The following is a 12280-nucleotide window of genomic DNA, read 5'->3' as shown; positions in this document are numbered from 1 at the left end:
ATTTCCATCCTTGGAAATGGTCAGAACTCAACAGGATACAGCCCTGAGCACCCTGCTCTAACTTTGAGATTAGCCCTGCTTTGGCAGGAGGTTGGGCTAACTGCCTCCAGAGGTGTAGCTTAACCTAAATCACTGAGTGCTTCTGCAAAATATTCTGTTCAAATAGAGAAATCTAACTTCAGAGAGGCTTTTTGCCCTATGCTCTTATTTAATGTGACCAATTAAGCATCGATTAAAAAGCAATGAAGAAGAGCAAAAGCAATATTATATACCAAGTTTGAAATAGTTTCCTGATTACCTGGTTGGCAAGAACCCTGAACTCCTGATATTCAAAGTGTCTACTTTTCTGTATGATCCAACACTGTGTTTGTATTATATACACATTGAAGAAAAATGATGAAGGGTTGTATGCAGACTGCCTAGTCAGTGCCTGATCTAATCACTGTGACATCTAAAGCTGAGCAAATGATGACAATTTTGGACACCTACTTCTGAAGCCTAGCAGAAAAGAGTTGCAGTCAGAGAGAAGCAGTCCAAGCATGAGTGAGTTAGACTTCAATGGTAAGCAGTCTTCATAGGGGACTTGCATGGGGCTGAATCTTGGGATGCACGGCACTGCTTGAGCCCTGATCAGGCCAGAGATCAAAAAGTAGTTGTTTAGCCTCTTTTATTGGCTTTAATTTGGTTTTGGTCATCTGTGCACTGACATCTTCTGTTAATTTTGAGATGCCACACAGAGCTTCACTGTGTGATCTGCCCCCTGCGCCCTCAGCTCTCACAGTCACCTTATCAGTAGGTAGTGAAATGTCATAATTATTTTCTTGTCCTTTTGGTCTGTGGCACCGTCTGCTACTATGGTGAAGAGGAAGGGACTAGAGGTGGTAGCTTGGTAATTCTGACCTTTGTTCCCTAGATGCTGAATTAAAACCAACTCACTTCACATCAACCAGTAACTGGCTGTTAGAAACAATCTTGGGGTGAAGCTGAATTTATGTCCTGGATTTGAAAGGTTCCAGATCATTGATCCAAGCCAGAAACAGAATGTTCTGGAGTACCTGAATGACCTAGAAACCCAGGTCTTCTAGATTTTAAGGGAGTCTTAAACTTATTTAGCTGTTTTTAGAAAACTACCTACTCTGGGACTTCCAGAGCAGTGTCAGAACCAACGGAAACACTTGAGTTCACTGTGCAGGTTGTTTTCATTTTGATGGTGGTTCCATGATGAAGTATGCTTTCAAACTCATTTAGCTGATTTTAAACTTGTACTGTGGTGGGATTGTTATAAAATCTAGTAGTGTTTCTTTCCTACTGTTTAGGAAAATCTAATTAGCGTTGCAGAAGCTGAAGCATTATTAAGTACCAAAAGTAGAGATGTGGCACTCTGGAACTTTAGTGAAGGCTTGAGATTTTTCAAAGCAGCATCAAAATCAGTTGGAAACACTTTCTAAGGTGGACATGTACTGTAACTTTTTGGATACCTAATGCTTCTCTAAGTTGTATGCTATTGATCTTGGTTATAGCAGCAAGTTAAAATCATGCTCACATCTTGAAATTACTGTGTAAACACATTCACTCAAATTTTCACAGGAATCAGAGCTGTACAAAAATCTCAGCAGAAACTAACAAGAAATGTCTAATCTGTTCATCCTGGAGTTGGCAGTTGTATGTATTTATATACTGCCTTTACATCATGAATTATAGTCATAATTTTTTTCCATTTCTGGAAGACTGAGTATTACATTAGATGTGTGGAGCAGATCAGTGGTTGCAGTACTTATAATCCTTGCCTTTATGTGTATTTTATGGAAAACGGCTTCAAATTCATGCTGGTAGTGTTTAAGTGGAGTGGCTTGGTGGACTTTTATGAAAAAATCTCTGGAAAAATAGTGTTTTGAAAAATGTTGTTTATATCTTCCTAAAAATGGAAGTAGTGTTTGATTGAATAAGTATGATTAAGTATTAAGTCCTGGAGGTAGGTTTCATACTGCTTCAGGGCAAGGGGGTAGAGTGGGGTGTTGATTTAACCTTTATTCCCATCAAAGTCATTGGGAATGTCAGAACTCCTAGACCTGCTCCAAACAGTGGTGTGAAACCTTTTACAGTAGGCTTGACCTCTGTTCCTTACAGCTTTTCTGTCTGCAAAAGTGAAGGCAGTTCTAATCCATCATAGCCGTGACAATTAAAGGCTTGTAAAAAGAACAAAACAGACATTAAAGTTTCATGCAGCAGTAAAAATGTGTGCTGTTAGTTCAAATTTTATTTTGGTTTAGTATTAGAATGAACTGAGCTTGCTATCACATTGCTATCTGTAGACAGAAACAGGGCTGAAAGTAAGGGGATAGACAATTGTGGCAATATAACCTTCAGAGGAACATGCAATGGATGAGGTGAAGACATGATTTGCAGGCTGGAGCTTGCCAAGAATAAAGTCTTTACAGCCCAGGATTTAGGGAACAAGAAGGGGTGAGCGTGCAAAGGAAGAGAGGCTCTTAATATCTTTAAACTCTGTAATCATTCATTTCTGTCTCCAGAAGTCCTTACTCATGTGTGTTAGAGATTTCAAAAACTGCCTGCACAACCAGGAGAGAAATAAGGAGGTGGGGGGGAAAGTAGAAATGAAATAAAACCTCTCCGTCGCTTGAGTCTGAGACCTACCGAACTCAGTAAGTTACCTTTTGATCTCACTGGGCTTTGGATAAGGCTCCTTCTGAGGAAATAGTGAGGTGAAAAGGTCATTTCCAACCTGTCTAACAGAACATCTTGCCTCAGTGCACATCTCGGGCCAAAAGCTGTGGGGCAGAGGTGCTGGCTGTTGATGGCCTACAGGCTCAGAAGCTCCTGGATTCAAACCTGTCCCTGTCATGGCAGTCTAAGCCTGTTCCATTTTTCACTGTAATGGTGACAAATAGGAGCCCGGGGCTCAGCTCTCTTTCTTTAAAGATGAAGTACTCCATGTGGGTGGTTGATAAATTGATTTCTTGAAGTTCAAAATATCCACATGCTACTCTTCTGTGTCAATTTTTCTCAAATACAAAGGTAAACTTATTTCAGCACATTTTGTTTAAAGATTGAGATTTTCTGAGCATTTAGCAAGTGCAAAATTATATACAAGAAAACTATAAATATGTTTCTAGTAGAAGTAAGAACATGAAAATACTTTTGTGGGTACCTAAAGGGGAGAAGAAACTATTCATTCACTAGTGAGGCTGGAAAGGCAGAAATATTGAATGCCTTTTCTGCTTTAGTCTTCACTAAATGGGGTGATTGTAGTTGGACTGTTAGCTATCGTCAGGGGTGAAAGGATGAAAAATCCAGCACACCAGTTAGATGTAATGTCGAAAGAGTTGGTCATTAGTAGTTCCCTTCAAGAAGTTGTATGGGGTGAGTGAGGCTTTAGAAGACTAAAAAGCAAATTTAAGGTTTATCTTCAGAGAAAAGAGAAGAGAGGAAATTTTAGGAAGCTATAGACTACTTGGCCTCAGTTTTGTCCTAGGACCACAATAGATTACAAATTATTTGATTTTGATCATTATTAACACCTAGACAGTAAGATGAAGGACAGCCAACATCATTGGATAGGAGCTAGTAATGTTGTACTAGCCTCATGTCCTTCTTGAATGGGTTGTGAGTCAAGGAGAAGTGAAGATATCTGTCTTGGGGTTTTTTTGGTAAGGCTTTTATCTGTGATGTCACTCACATAGGCAAGTGAGGGAAACCTATATTTGAAAATGCTGCTCTGGAGCTATGTGATTGGTAGGAAATACTACTCAGAGTAGTTATCTGTAGATGGTTGTCTAAATGGCGAGCCATAAATGGGAAATCATTTTTACTAATGATTTGAAGCAAAGAGCATGATTATTACATTTTTAGGAGGAACTAAGGTGAGAAGGGTTGCAGATCCCCTGGGGACAGCCTCAGTGTTCAAAATGTCCTGCCAAGTTGCAGAAGCGCTCTGAGCAGAGGGTGCAATTCACTAAGGACAAATGCATGTTTCCCACATAGGCAGGAGTGGGAAAGCTGGGGAATACAGAGTGGGCACTGACTGCTTGGGAAGTGCATTATTTCAGAAAGGAGTCAAAAATGTCGTGCTGGGAGATATGAACAAGAATGTGGGCCGGCAGGTGTGAATCACAGCATCGTTTAGGTTGGAAGGGACCTCTGGAGATCATCTAGTCCAACCTCCCTGCTCAAGCAGGGTCACCTAGAGCATATTGCCCAGGATCACGCCCAGGCGGGTTTTGAATATCTCCAGGGAAGGAGACTCCACTACCTCTCTGGGCAACCTGTTCCAATGCTCTGTCACCCTCACAGTGAAGAAGTTTTTTCTCAGGTTCAGATGGAACTTCCTGTGGTTCAGTTTCTGCCTGTTGCCTCTTGTCCTGTTGCTGGGCACCACGGAGAAGAGGCTGGCCTCATCCTCTTGACACTCCCCCTTCAGATACTTGTACACGTTGATGAGATCCCCTCTCAATCTTCTCTTCTCCAGGCTGAGCAGGCCCAGCTCTTGCAGTCTTTCTTCAGAGGAGAGGTGCTCCAGCCCTCTAATCATCTTGGTAGCCCTCCGCTGGACTCTCTCCAGGAGTGCCATGTCTCTCTTGGACTGGGGAGCCCAGGGCTGGACACAGTACTCCAGGTGAGGCCTCCCCAGGGCTGAGGAGAGGGGCAGGATCACCTCCCTCCACCTGCTGGCAACAGTCTGCCTCATGCACTCCAGGATACTGTTGGCCTTCTTGGCCACAGGGGCACATTGCTGGCTCATGCTTAACTTGTTGTCCACCAGCACTCCCAGGTCCTTCTCCGCAGAGCTGCTTTCCAGCAGGTCAGTCCCCAGCCTGTATTGCTGCATGGGATTATTCCTGCCTAGGTGCAGGACCCTGCACTTGCCCATGTTGAACTTCAGGAGGTTCCTCTCCGCCCAGCTCTCCGGCCTGTCCAGGTCCCTCTGAATGGCAGCACAGTCTTCTGGTGTGTTAGCCTCTCCCCCCAGTTTAGTATCATCAGCAAACTTGCTGAGGGTGCACTCTGTCCCTTCCTCCAGGTCATTGATGAATATATTGAACAAGACTGGACCCAGGACTGACCCCTGGGGGACACCACTAGCCACAAGCCTCCAACTTGACTCTGCGCCATTCACCACAACCCTCTGAGCTCGGCCATCCAGCCAGTTCTCAATCCACCTCACTGTCCACTCGTCTAGCCCACACTTCCTGAGCTTACCTAGGAGGATGTGATGGGAGACAGTGTCAAAAGCGATCCTCATGTGCTGCTGGTTTAGTAAGGCGTCAGCTGCTGTGCTAGGTGCAGGTTTGGGCATGGCAGCTCAAGGGTGATGCTGACCAATTGCTCTGACAGGGCATGGAAAGAGCCCTGCCCCTTGCCCACAGCACTGCTGTGGGAGGGAGCTGGCCCTGCTCAGGTAGAGAAGGGAGGGCAGAAGGGGGTATGTGATTATGATCCTCAGATGTATACCCAGGAAGGAGTAAACTGGAGGGAGAAAAAGGAGTAATGGGCTTACCTTAAAGCAAACTAGGCTTCAGCTGGCTCTTGAAAAGAGCTGTCTAGCAAGACAGCTGAGCACTGAGATGGATCATCTCAGCAAGGTTGTCCATGGACCTTTTTAAGAACAGGTTGGGCAAGCAACTGTCAAGAGTAATATAAGTAGAGAGGCTGCTACCTAAGAATAGGGTGTGGCAAGGTAACTGTTTGAAATTATTGGGTTGGGAGGGTCTCCTATGACTTCTATGAAATTACTATAGAACAAATATAGTAGAATTTCATGACGCTTTCTCCTCATGTCGTCTCATGTTTTCCCAGTCTGTGTGTTTAAAAAAAAAAAAAAGGCCTTCTAGCTACCATATGAGGGTCTAGCTGAGGGCATGCTGAGTGTCCAGTTGATTGATTTTGCTCATGCTAGCACCTGTTAAAACATGCTTTGGAAATGCTGCTGGTAAGGAAGAGAATAAAAGCCAGCTCATGCTCTCATGGCTTTGTAGACTCGACGTTCTTCTGTATATTCATGTTGTCTTTGATATATCTGCAAATAGTTCCAAGTGCAGAACAGTTATACAGCTCGTGAATGTTAGCCATAGAGACTTGACCCTGTCTTACACAAAATACTCAAATGAAACAAAATAAGATAATGAGACTGTGGTGGATAAACAGTACATTTGACAGAGCTTCTGCCTTAATTCTTATGGAGATCAGTAGTATAAAGTGGAAGAGGGAGTACTGACACAAAACCTCTGTGTAAAAGAGGACAAGTTTTTTGCAGAGCACTGTTTGGGGAAAAAGTGATCTGTGCTTCAGTAAAACTAAATATGAAGCACCTAATGCCTTGCCTTTCTGTGCTGGCAGCAGTGATAACTTCCATCTCCTGGGCTTTTGTTGCATAAAATCTTTCTGTCTAAATCACACTCCAAAGGCCTTTCAGATGTGCTGTCTATGAAATCTCAGTCCTGGAAACGGCAAATAACTTCTAGCAGTTTAGCACTTTATAAATCACATTAACCTAAGTGATATGTAGCATGCTCTGAAAGATGGGAACAAGGCATTGTGCTCAACCTCTTCCCTAATTCAAGTTTACATCACTGCCTGTGCCTGGGAGTCTCTTTAATCACTGGGTAATTTGTTTGAGGGCCTGAAGTTATATCAGAAAGGTTTCAGGGAAGCATGCAACTAGGCTGAGACTGATAGAGCACACTTAAAATTGAACTTTTTTTGTTTCTGGTTTTCCCTTTCTAACTTCAGTTTCCCTTTTCCAAAAGGGAAAGAAAATACAATGAAGGAAAGGAGAAGGCAGCTAAAGATCTAGAATCCTTGACTTTGAAGACTGTTAGGTTGGGATTAAATAACTCCTCAGCGACAACATTCCTCGTGCAGGGGCTGATGGCTTCAATTCTTCTAGAGTTCTGGCACAGAATGGTCTTTCTCCTGGCTTATTGAGTTCCTGCTTTTGGCTTATAACCTCCCTTTGTGAATTCTCAGTTTCTTTTGTAGAAGAAAAGTGAAATTTCTCTTCTCCTTGTCTATGTAAACTGTGAGATGTTCATCAAATCGTAGGATAATTCAAGTTGGTGCAGGCCTCAGAAGGTCTCTAGTCCAATCTCCTACTAAAAGCTGGGTCAGCTATGAAGGCAGACCAGGTTGCTCAGGGCTTTATTGTTCCAGGTCTTGAAAACCACAAAGGATCGAGACTGCGCAATGTCAACCTGCTGGGCTTGACCTCCTCATAGTGAAGAAGTTCTTCCTTACAGCCAATTTAAGCTTTATGATCGCTAATGTATTTGTCCTTACATGTTAGGAAAGTGCCAATACCTCCATTTTCACAGGTGGAGAACCAATCTCAGTTGAGTGTATCCATCTAGTTAGTTAGATGTCTTGTTGATCTAACTGTAAGATCCAACTCAGCTCTGAATTCAGACACCTAAATTTAAGTTTGTGCATTGCGGATGCCTTCGCGTTGTCAAGCCACTGTCAAGACTCCCGTTATGGTCAGTGGAGGTAAAGTCAAAACAGCTAGTGGAGCTTAGTGATTTGTCTCACTGTTGTAGATACATAGGTGTGCTCAGCTGTCTAGTTCTTGAGAGTCTACTAACTATAGCAAATATGTCTCCATAGGCCATAATGGGATTGGTTCACATGTAGCCATCTCCATCTGTGCAGTGGATGCACAAATTTGTCAGAACCTGGAGCTGAATCCCAAGACAGGAAACTGGCTCAAAATGGTGCAGGAAGTCAGTAGCAGAGCATCATTTGAACCTACATCTTTCTGGTCCAGGCTGGATGCCCTACATACTGGAAGACCCATTCTTCTGTTTCAAAGGAGCTGTGTGACTTTGTCCTGTGAACGTTAAAGGGCAGGGGGCACAGTTGGTTCAAGGCAGCACTGGTAGTTTAGAGAATGGTGCACAAGGTTTTTTCTTATGGCTATGCATATAAAGCTTATTTGACAGTTCTGCAACAGCCCTTTCTCCGGTTTCTGGTTCAGTGGCGTTGGATCTAAGCACTGTAATTTAGTCTCTGACAAATCATTTACGTAAACCCCAGAAATCCTCCTTTTGAACTGGCATGTGGAAATGACAGAGAACTCAATATTTGAGCAAAATGAATGCCTGTTACAGAGGTGAATTCAATACGTGTCAAAGTGGATTGGCAGTTGTAATTAATACTCCCTTTAAGGGAAAAATAGTTGCTCTGATCACAGAAAGCTTTAGATATGCTAATTTCTTTCATGGTTATTGAGATGAGAGTGCACTATTAAATATATGAACTAAAAAAAAACTGAAAGAGGCAAAATAACTTTAATAGAGGATTTTGCTTTCTGGTATGTAGCTATGCTTCGATCTCTCTCCATCTGCCAGCTCCCCAGTCTGTGTCAGATTGCGTTCCCCAGCAATTGTCTCTCATCAGTAGTCTGGTGGTACCCCAAAGAGTCTGTCTTTCAATTTTCATTTAACCAAGCTAGGAAAATCATGAGTAATCACCAGGAAGTGAACATAGGATACTGGAATTAGAATGCTAGTAGTAAGGAAGACTGATGGCAGCTGTTTCAGAAATTTCTGTCTTTGCAGTTTAGATGCTGCTTCTTTACTTCAAAAAAAAAAAAAAAAAAGCTATAAGAAGGCATAATGCAAGTCTGCCATATGGAGCACAGGTATGGAGGGAAGACATAGTATCTTTTGTTGCATTCCAAGTGTTGTGGAAAGCTGAAGTAGGCAGAACTTTGTGAAAAGGAGAAAACTTAGAAATGTAAAATTGCTGCATAAGAAAAACAAACTTTCTCTGCTACTTCTAAAGCATCCAAGTCTCCTTTTTTGTCTCCCTTGTCCTTTGTAACAAACATTCTGAAATGAAAAAGGCAAATTTGAACATAAAATTTACAGGCTAGATCTCTGCAATGTGGTCAGTGCTACAGTGATTTCATCTGCACACATCTACTTGCTCATATTTGAGAAAGTTCAATTCTAAAGAGCAAGAAAAGACTAGTAGGATGATCAGTCCTCCGATGAGGCTATCTTGCAAAAGGAAAGTAAAAAGGTTTTCTTTTATCCCAAAGAAGGGTTAAACTCTCTTCATACATCAATATGTGTTGTATCTGTACATGAGCTGAGAAACAACCTGTTGAGGCAAAGAGGCATAAAAATGAGCTCAATAAATCTGCACTGGAACTTAAAGGGTTCTATCTGGAAATGAAATTTTGGAACAGCCTTCCAGTAGGAGCAGTGGCCCAAGACAGAACTTTGCTTGATTATGATTAGGAATGTAAAATATGATTGCCTATGGTAGCACACTGAAAGAATATAACTAGTTTGCTCAATAAAAGAGGGACCAGTGCTTGCTAGTTAACGTTCTGGTATTGCTTTTAGCTGCTCCACCTTGTGCACTCAAAGGTGATGTGCCGAAATGGTTCTAGGACTGGTTTCCTTCAAGGTGTCTGCCCAGAAAATGACATCATCGGCCTGAGTTCCTGTCTTCCAGTGCTGTCACAGGGACCTTTACCCTCTTAAACTTGCCCTTATGCAACAGCTCAGGGTGTACAATATGTTCCTTGAGTCTCATATCCTAAAACACAGTGTTGATGGGCTAGCATATAGCCTTCACATTATTTCAGGTACTGTCTTCTGGAGGGAAAACCCCACCTCAAAATATTGTGCCTTAAAACCACATGGGTTTTAGGGGAACTGCAGAGCCTGTATGTCCTCAGTTCCATTCAGTGATCTCCTGACTGCTCTGGAGGAGGAGGTCACTCATTTCAGGTGATATAAAATTCATACCTGTATCAATACAATTATTAGAACTCTGTTTCCAGACAGGAGAAGGAAGGGTAAGAATCTATGGAAGACTATGGCTCTCTGGGGCTAGTGGGAAATGTTTGAAGGCCAGTCAGTCTGAGTCCATACTTCCTTTAAGTGTGTGACTCAACATCCTCCCTTGGTTTCCCTGGTAGGACAGCTATTGCAACATGTCAGAGTCAAGTCTATATGCCTATAGGTATATAGGTAGGTAGCAGGCATTGTGGGCACTGAAACTTAAATGCTAACCAGAAAACGGTTAAAAGTGGTCACTTAGACATCACTGGATCTCTGAAGGCTCTTTCAAATCATATGATTCATCTTAAAGACGGGGGCTTTCAAATGGTCTTTGGGAAGCCAGTGGCGCTCGTAGTTGGTTCCCAAAAGGCCGGCTCCATTCCTACGTTGTTATCGTGTTTGGTCTAGAGAGGGCCAAGCCTCATTATGAGGAAAAAGCTCCAGAGCTTCATAAAACATTCTGAGATATGAGACTATTTGCCAGCACTGATTATTCACTTTCTGAAAATAATTGCTAGTGGTTAGGTATTCAGTCAGGGCAGAACTGCATTAAATGCCTGAGGCACCTGTGTGCTCAGCTCAAAGAGTGAATTGTGTGTGACATCCAACCAACTGAACAGCTGCTTTAAGCAGTTCCCAGATCAGCTATTCACTCTGACATCTTCCTAAAACTGTCTATCAAGAGATCTCAGTTAATGGATGCTAAAACTATCTATCAAGAGATCTCAGTTAATGGATGCTTTTGTAAAAATTGTGATCTTATACAGCTGTGAGCAGGAAGAAGCCTATGTTTATGGGATGTCCTTGTAAATAGTTCAACAAGACCAATGACTGGAAGAGTATGTTACAAGAGGGTGTCATTTTATTCCATTTCAGGAAATGATATCCCTAATTTACCCTTATCTCTAGGGACTAATAGTTTTGCTTTATGTGGGTGCTCTTTTGAAGTGTTATGAGCCCTAGGATTTCTCTGTGGCTCAGGCAAAGGTGGAGCAGGAAGGCTAGTGGCCTGTTCATGGATAGTAAATGAGAACTAATGGAGAAGAAATGATGGGAAAGCACGTGGAAACCCTGAGTTTTCTTTTTCTCTCCCCCTTTATGAGTGCTAGCAGGTGCCACTAAGTGAGAGGTCATGGTGACAAATAGTACTATGGCCCTGTGGGGGAAGACTAGGAGGCATTCTGCTCAGAGATAAGGAAATACTTGCTTAATTTCCTGTTTATGCTGATGGGGGAGCAATGCTGGGTGCTCCTGGCGTGGGCCCTCCTATGAGGAAAGAGCTGCAATTGACCCCTGCGTTTTGGAAGACCTTCAGCTCGCTTCAGCTTGCCCTCCTTCTGATCATAGCCTGGCACTTCCTAAAGCGACACGACCACTGTTCCCTCTGGCTCCTACATAGGTCAGTGAGGCTATTGCCTATACGGGATGCAACACTGCCGTGTGGCCCCTAGTTTGGATTCTCAGTGCTTTCTGGACATAAAACAGCAAAGCTTTGACATTCTTCTGTCACTAAATAGTTACCTTTCTGGTTCTGTCGTTCTGTCATCACAAGTATTGGCAGTTGAGAAAGAAGTGCTACTGAAGTTCATTTTTGAGCCTCTTAGGTGAGGATAGCCAGTGAGATTTATATAAGGATGTGAGGTTTATAGCTAAATTTTTGAAAGGCTGGAATGAAGCTTGTTCTAGAATATTTTACAATTTTTTCCTTCCTTTGTTAACATACTAGTCTCCTAAAACCTATATATTTCCTCACTTTATCAATTCCCTTTTTTTTTTTTTTTTTTTACTTGACTGATAGAAACAAAGTCAGCTGTCTCCTATCTTCTTTTCTTTAAACAGCACTGTCAGTATACGTAGTTTAACCTGCCCAGGAATCAGTTAGTTGAAATAGAATTTTTGATTGATGTTGGGTAAAATCTGAAAATGGGCTCTATTCATACATATTGCTTCATATAGGTCCCACAAAAGGAGTGGCCATTTTGTTGATAACTCCTTCAGGACAGCTGGATGGTCTGACTTCTCAGAAGGAAGATGTGCTTTTCTTTTAGTTTGTTTTAATATAAATTAGGATTGGGTTAGTTTTTACGGACACTACTACTATTACTCATGTTATATGTTATCCTGAAATTTGTTCGTGATTTCTTCTGTATGTTTTTAAAATCTAAAGGTCTACATCTCAATGTTCCTCCTACAATAGATGCTTCTAAAATCCTTTGTTCTTCCCTTCTCCTCACCCCTGTTTTAAACGAGGAAGGTTAAATGAGGAAGGTTTCCTTATCTGATGGTTACAGATGCAGACGATGATCCTATCTAGATAGAATTTGCTGTAGTAGCTAAATGAATTTTAAATTCATATATTCACATCTTAAATTCTATTTTTATTTAAAGTTGTAAGGAGGTTAACTAGAGAAGAAGTCTGGAGTCTTCAGGGGAAAAAAAAAGAAAAAAAGTATCCATGTCTATCTCTTATA

The sequence above is a fragment of the Struthio camelus genome, chromosome 1 (assembly GCF_040807025.1).
Source record: "Struthio camelus isolate bStrCam1 chromosome 1, bStrCam1.hap1, whole genome shotgun sequence".
Classification (NCBI taxonomy): Eukaryota; Metazoa; Chordata; class Aves; order Struthioniformes; family Struthionidae; genus Struthio; species Struthio camelus.
The sequence above is the reverse complement of the archived record's forward strand: the minus strand, read 5'-3'. Positions refer to the sequence as shown.